Raw genomic sequence first — 7,599 nt, forward strand, 5'->3', positions numbered from 1 at the left:
ATACAAAAAATTAGCTGGGCATGGTGGTGCCCAGCTACTCGGGAGGCTGAGGCAGGAGAATTGCTTGAACCCAGGAGGCGGAGGTTGCAGTGATGGTCTGAGATGGTGCTAGTGCACTCCAGTCTGGGTAACAGTAGCGAAACTCCGTCTCAAAAAAAAGAAAAGAAAACATACATGTGGATGCTCGACTCTGAAGGCACAGTGATACTAACGCTTAGCAGGTTGGCAATGATTTTTTTAAAAAGTTAGGCCAGGCGCAGTAGCTCATGCCTGTAATCCCAGCACTTTGGGAACCTGAGGCGGGTAGATCACTTGAGTCCAGGAGTTTGAGACCAGCTTGGGCAACATGGTGAAACCCTGTCTCTACAAAAAAAAAAATACAAAAAATTAAGCCAAGTGTGGCGGCGCATGACTGTGGTGCCAGCTGCCTAGGAGGCTAAGGCAGGAGGATCGCTTAGGCCAGGAAGCAGAGGTTGCAGCAAGCCGAGATCACACCACTGTACCCCAGCATGGGTGAAACAGTATGACCGGATCTCAAAAAAAATGTTGATAAGGTCAGAGGTGACCCATGTCTGTGATCCTGGTGTCTGGGAAGGCCAAGGTAGGAGGATTACTTGAGGCCAGGAGTTCAAGATCAGCCTGGCCAACATAGCAAGACCCCCATCCCTAAAAAACAAAATTAGCCAGGAGTGGTGGCATGTACCTATAGTCCCAGCTACTTAGGAGACTGAGATGAGAGGATCACTTGGGGCCAGGAGGTCAAGGTTGCAGTGAGCCATGATCACACCACTGCGCTCCAGGCTGGGCGACAGAGCAAGACGGTTTCCAAAAACAGTAAATTAAATTTTAAAATTCTTAAAGTTGAAACACCACCAGTAAAGGCCCTCTGTAATCCAGCCATTTGGCAACACCCACAACATTCCCAGGAGCACAGCCATGGACTGGGGGTTCATCCGAGCAATTCACCTTTAACTGATGCACGTGTGCAAAATAACTGGATAAAAGCAGTTATTACCTGAAATAACAAAGTATCATCCTATACTAATACTTCCTGCAATAACAAAAGATTAGAAACCACCTCAAGTTTAACCAAAAGAGGCCAGGTATGGTGGCTCACACCTGTAATACCAGCACTTTGGGAGGCCGAGATGGGCGGATCACCTGAGGTCAGGAGTTCAACACCAGCCTGGCCAACAAACAGGGTGAAACCCCGACTCTACTAAAAATACAAAACTTAGCTGGGTGTGGTGGTAGGTGCCTCCCGGATTCAAGCAACTCTTCTGCCTCAGCCTCCCGAGTAGCTGGGATTACAGGCACCCACCACCAGGCCTGGCTAATTTTGTATTTTTAGTAGAGACAGGGTTTCACCATGTTGGCCAGGCTAGCCTCGAACTCCCGACCTCAAGTTATCCACCCGCCTTGGCCTCCCAAAGTGCTGGGGATTATAGGCGTGAGCTACCACGTCCAGCCCACACTGACTATTCAAACTCATACACACTACATGAATTCACAGGTGTGGAAAGGTCTGGAAGAATTTACATGAAAGGGCAACGGCATGGGTACAATTTGCCTTTGGCAATTCCAGCTTCCCTCCACACACATCCACTTTCTCCCTACTTGAATTACAGGAGGAAAAACTCCCGTTCGCATTTCAGGAACTGCAGCCTGTGTGCCCAGTGGGACCCACTGAGAGCATCAAACCACTTCTAAAGCTGCCCTGAGACAAAGTTCACTTGAGGCCAGGAGGTCAAGGTTGCAGTGAGCCATGATCATACTCTCTGTGGACTCCCCACTAGCCCCTGCTCTCTGGGGGAGCCAAGGGGCCTGGCTCCTCCATTGCCCAGTGGCCTGGGTGCCTCTGCCCTCCAGGCTCTCTCCTGCATCTCTCCTCCCACCTGTGCTCAGGTACGATCTCTACCTCCTCACCTGAGTCTACTGATAATGTGTTTGCACTGAGCGCTTCTTTTCAAAGAACCTGTACTACATTTTTTTTTTTCTACCATTAGTAACAAAGTTTCCCATAACCACCCCCCTGGGACACATCCTAGTAGAGGTGCTTTCTTGCTAACAAGAAGGGGCTCTGTATTGTGACTCACGCCTATAATCCAGCACTTTGAGGCCAAAGTGGAAGGATCGCCTGAGGTCAGGAGTTCAAGACCAGCCTGGGCAACATGGCAAAACTCTGTCTCTACAAAAAAGTTTAAAAATTAGCTGGGTGTGGTGACATGTGCCTGTAATCTCAGCTACTAGGGAGGCTGATGTGATCCCCACTGCACTCCAGCCTGGATGACAGAGCGGACCCTATCTCGAAAAAAAAAGAAAGAAAAGGGGAGGTCTAGGAACTATGTGTCACCCTACCCTTGTTAGATTAAAAGGGTGGGTACTAGACCCAGAAGACTGCACTGAGCCAGAAGAAGAGAGGCTGAGCATCTTAAAAACTATATATTTAATTTTTTTTTATTTGGTGACAGAGTTTCGCTCTGCCACCCAGGCTGAAGTGCCATGGCACAATATTGGCTCACTGCAGCTTCCACCTCCCGCGTTCAAGCGATTCTCCTGCCTCAGCCTCCCAAATAGCTGGGACTACAGGTGCACACCACCATGCCCGGCTAAGTTTTTCTATTTTAGTAGAGATGGGGTTTCACTGTGTTGCCCGTGGTCTCGAACTCCTGAGCTCAGGCGCTCCATCTGCCTTGGCCTCCCAAAGTGCTGGGATTACGGGCGTGAGCCACTGTGCCTGGCCATAAAAAACATTTTATTTAACCTCATGCTAAATAAAATCTCATCACACATTGAAGGCCTGTTTTGGGGCAAGAGGAGGACAAAAAACAGACACACAAAGAGGAACCAGAATAGAGGGGGAAGCGTTTGGGTGGGGGGGATGTATGCCAATGCTGCTGGGAAGGCAGGTGGCACCAGGGAGGGAGGGAGGGAGCAGATGAAGTTTGCCAACAGAGATGTCACCACCCCCAGGACAAAGCTAAAGAGGGTTTAACTTGCTTTGAGAGGCTTCCCAGGGTTTAATGCAAAACGTGCCACGTGTTTGTTGGCTCTGGGACCTCAAGCCAAGTTCTGCTACCTTCTGTGTAATGTGGGGCAACATGCAATTTACAGGGCAGTCAGTCACATGAGATAAGGGGGGGCAATCCTTGAGCACAGGTTGGGTGTCTGACCAGGGCCTCACAGCAGGAGCAGGTGTCACTATTACAGTATGGTAGGGGGTCGGCAAGCACTTCATGAATCCCACCAGAAATCCTGGCCCCAGCCCAAGGCCCTGCAGGTGCCAGAGAGCCTGCTGAACAATGGGGTGAATAATGGCTTCTAACCCCTTCCTGGGGAGTGGGCAACAGAGGCTGGCTCCAGGATTTCCATTTACTCTCACCGGCCGACCAGCCTCTGAACAGCAGGTGGAATGTCCTCGCATTTGCTGATGGAATCTATTTCATCCTCTTGACTTCCTTCCTCAATCTGTCTCGCACTGCCTGCTTGAAAATCCCTTAGCTCTCTCTGTCTTGGTTATTGAGAACTTTCTTCAAGCTCCGCTCAAATCCCTTGTCAAAATTCCCACTCCCTGGCCAGGTGCAGTGGCTCAAGCCTGTAATCCCAGCACTTTGGGAGGCCGAGGCGGGTGGATCACGAGGTCAACATGGTAAAACCCCGTCTCTACTAAAAATACAAAAAAAAAAAAAAAATTAGCTGGGCATGGTGGCGTGTGCCTGTAATCCCAGCTACTCAGGAGGCTGAGGCAGGAGAATTGCCTGAGCCCAGGAGGTGGAGGTTGTGGTGAGCTGAGATCGCACCATTGCACTCCAGCCTGGGTAACAAGAGCGAAACTCCGTCTCAAAAAACAAACAAACAAAAAATTCTAACAAAGAGCATCAGCAAAGTTTAAGTAGGGGGGGGCTTCTACTGCTTGTTCATATTCAAACAATTTTTTTCATTTGTCTTCCATGGAGACATTAAAACTACAGGGAAGGCTGGGTTTGGGTTCACACCTGTAAATCCCAGCACTCTGGGAGGCTGAGACTGGAAGATCACTTGAGGCCAGGAGTCTGAGACCAGTCTGGGCAACATAGTGAGATCCTCATCTCTACAAAAAAAAATTATTTTTTAATTAGCTGGGCATGGTGGTACACACCTACAGTCCCAGCTACTCAGAAGGCTGAAGCTGTAGGATTGCTTGAGCCCAAGAGGTTGAGGCTGCAGTGTGCTATGATTGTGCCACTGTACTCCAGTCTTGAGTGACAGAGCAAGCCCCTGTCTCTCTAATAGAACAATGCACAGTGGCTTACCCCTGTAATTCCAACACTTTAGGAGGTCAATGCAGGTGGATCACCTGAGGTCAGGAGTTCAAGACCAGCCTGGGCAACATGGTGAAACCCCGTATCTACTAAAAATACAAAATTAGGCGGGTGTGGTGGCAATGTCTGTAATCCCAGCTACTCATGAGCTGAGACAGGAGAATCACTTGAACCTGGGAGGTGGAGGCTGCAGTGAGCCGAGATCATGCCACTGCACTCCAGCCTGGGTGAGACAGAATGAGACTCTGTCTTAAAAATAAATAAATTAAATTAAGAAACAAAACCAGCTGGGGGTGGTGGCTCACACCTGTAATCTTAGCACTTTGGGAGGCAAGGTGGGAGGATCATTTCAGTTCGGGAGTGTGAGACCAGCTGGGGCAATAGTGAGATCTTGTATCTACAAAAAAATTCAAAAATTAGCTGGGTATGGTGGTGTGAGTCTGTGGTTCTCGCTACTCAGGAAGCATAGTGGATGGCTTGAGCCTAGGAGGCTGAGGCTGCAGTGAGTGCAGACTGCACCATTACACTCCAGCCTGGGCGACAAAATGAGAACTTGTTGGCCGGGCGCGGTGGCTCACGCCTATAATCCCAGCACTTTGGGAGGCCAAGGCGGGTGGATCACGAGGTCAAGAGATCGAGACCATCCTGGTCAACAAAGTGAAACCCCGTCTCTACTAAAAATACAAAAATTAGCTGGGCATGGTGGTGCAAGCCTGTAGTCCCAGCTACTCGGGAGGCTGAGGCAGGAGAATTGCTTGAACCCAGGAGACAGAGGTTGCGGTGAGCCGAGATCGTGCCACTGCACTCCAGCCTGGGTAATAAGAGCGAAACTCTGTCTCAAAAAAAAAAAAAAAAAGAACTTGTCTCAAAAAGGCAACCAACAAATAAATCAGAACAAACCAACAACAACAACAAAAAGAAAAACCCTGTAGGGCAGCCTCTTGCCCTTTTCCTCCATCTCTGCCCCTGACACAGGTTCTGGTGGAACTTAGTGAAGACAGGCAAGAATCAAGAACAGATGTTAGAGGAACACGGCTCTCAACACAAAGAAAATAGCTTTGTGGCGCACACCTGTAATCCCAACACTTTAGAAGGCTGAGGCAGGTGGATCACTTGAGCCCAAGAGTTCAAGACCAGCCTAGGAAACAAAGTGAGACCCTTGTCTCTGAAAAATTTTAAAGTAAGCCAGGCATGGTGGTGTGCACCTGTAGTCCTAGCTACATGGAAGGCTGAGGCAGGAGGATCACTTGGGCTCAGGAGGTGGAGGTTGCAGTGAGCCCTGTTTGGGCCACTGCACTCCATCCTGGGCAACAGATTGCGACGCTGTCTCCAAAAAAAAAGAAAGAAATGGCTTTATAAATTATAGTGCTTCAAAAGTGAAAAAGTTTAATACCCAGAGTTTAGAGAAAAGAATGGACTCAGGTCAGTTTTTCATGCTGGCAAGAGTACCACAGCAGTGTAGGATGGTAATGATAGGGAGCACTAATGATAGGGTGTAGGGTATATTGGGATTGTCTGTAATGTCTTTGCAACCTTTCTGTAAATTCGAAGTTTTTCCAAAGTAAGAAGTTATTTTAAAAGAAGACTATTGCTCAGATTGGTCATTAAGAGTGCTCAGTGATATTTAAGTGCTCGATATGGGCCCAACCCTTAGAGGTTCCCACAAGTAGATGACACTCTACCCCGTAGGGTCCAAGAGGAGGGACCATAAAGATCTTGGAGATCCTCTTACTCCTCAAACATGCCACTGCACTGCCTCCCAAGAGCCGAAAGCTGAGGGGGGACCAGTGCATGATTATAAGACTCAACAACACCAAGATTAAACAAATTCCTGGCACCTGGCAGGTGCTCAGCAAACATTTGTTACATCTGTAGCTTGCTCAAGTGACGCTCCTGGAAAGGCTCCCGAGGGGAGATAAGCCTAGCCTTGGGACCTAGGTAGGGATTTAGAAGTGTCAGGGGCTGGTGGGTGGGAAGAATAACATTCTTAGAAAGAAAACATCAGGTTAAGGTGGGTATATTTTAGAGGAAGAAGAAATGCAACTGAACAGAAAAAGCGTAGGGTGGGGAAACTGATGTCTTCCATGTTCATTATCTTCCTAAAATAGAAACTCAGCCTTCTTCCCATTCTTAGAACTCAGCACATAATTTGGACATTAAAGATGTCAATCAGAGGCAAGCATGGGGGAGGCGGATCCTGTTTAGATCTCTGAAGCTCAGGCTTTTGCAATCAGTTAATCAAAGCTATGCCACAAGTGGTAAATACTGTGGACGCTCCATTTTAGTCAATCTTTATGTGGCAACTTGAAAACGTTTCCGCCTTTCTGATAAACATTCCGGGGAGACCTCTTTTGCCCTCATTTCCTTGCCCAGATGAGGCTGTATTTTTTAAGGAAGGAAAAACTAATAATCAGGGATCTTGTCGATTTTCCCTATATCTTTTCACGGTGGGGCGGGAGAAGAGGGCAGCGGGGGAGGTGGAGAGAAGAAAGGGCGGGGGAATCAAAGATTAGGCGTTGTTGTCTGTGCCAAAACGGAGTGAACCCAATATCAACAAATCAAAATCCAAAACGGAACACAAAAGTCACAGGCCCGCCCTACTCGCGCCCCCGCCCGCCCGGACGCCCAACAGGTGCTTCCCGGGCCCGCCCGCAGCCACAATATCCTTGGGTGGCCACAAAGTAACCGCCCGCGCAGCTGCAGCGAGGCCCGCCCGTACTCACGGCCGCTCGGCGGTCCGCGCCCCGGCCCGCAGCGCCCATCCGGCCCAGCCCCGGTCAGTGCGGGCTCGGCTCTCAGGCGTTCCCGGCGCTGCCCGGGACGCGCTGAGGCCGTTACCGCCTAGGCAGGGCGCGAGGCATCTTCCAGCCGCCGCCCCGCGGGCCGCCTGCCCTTTGTTTTGGAGCGGTGGCCCGGCCCAGCCGCCGTTAACGGCCTCGGAGCGCGGCGCCGGCCAATCAGCGCGCCTTGTCGCCAGCGCCCCGCCCGCGTCCCGCCTCCGTTTCACCCCGCGCCCCGCCTGCCCCGCGCGCCTCCGCCCCGCGCGCTCCAGGCCAAGGAGCTCCGCCGGCTCGCACCCGGCCCGGAGGGGCAGGAGCGCACGTGCCGCGGGGCGCGCCGCACTCTCATTGGCTGGACTGCCGGGCGCGGCCTCGGAGCCAGCCTGTGAGAACCGAGGGCCGCGGGGGCGGGGAAGCAGGGGGCGGGGCGAGAGCGGGGGCGGGTTCCGCGGGGAGCCCGGCGCGCGGGTGCAGGCTGGCTGGGCAGGGGTGCTCGTCCCGTGAGGCCAGCAGGGGTG

The 7,599-nt window shown here is 51.2% G+C and overlaps 1 protein-coding gene across 2 annotated transcripts in view; it reads right to left on the bottom strand.

Annotated features, from left to right (window-relative positions):
• YPEL1 (yippee like 1) overlaps positions 1 to 7,202 on the bottom strand; it is a 32,743-nt gene extending 25,541 nt beyond the window's left edge. Inside the window, exons 1-2 of one of the 2 annotated variants that reach the window (XM_054245452.2) lie at positions 7,025 to 7,202; positions 2,097 to 2,188 (exon numbers count right to left, since the gene is read on the bottom strand). The gene's annotated coding sequence lies outside the window, so the exon portion shown is untranslated. The remainder of the gene's footprint in view (positions 1 to 2,096; positions 2,189 to 7,024) is intronic. The other variant, XM_002743571.7, reaches the window with a different exon arrangement.
• Positions 7,203 to 7,599: the final 397 nt, after the last annotated feature.

The sequence above is a fragment of the Callithrix jacchus genome, chromosome 1 (assembly GCF_049354715.1).
Source record: "Callithrix jacchus isolate 240 chromosome 1, calJac240_pri, whole genome shotgun sequence".
Taxonomy (NCBI): Eukaryota; Metazoa; Chordata; class Mammalia; order Primates; family Cebidae; genus Callithrix; species Callithrix jacchus.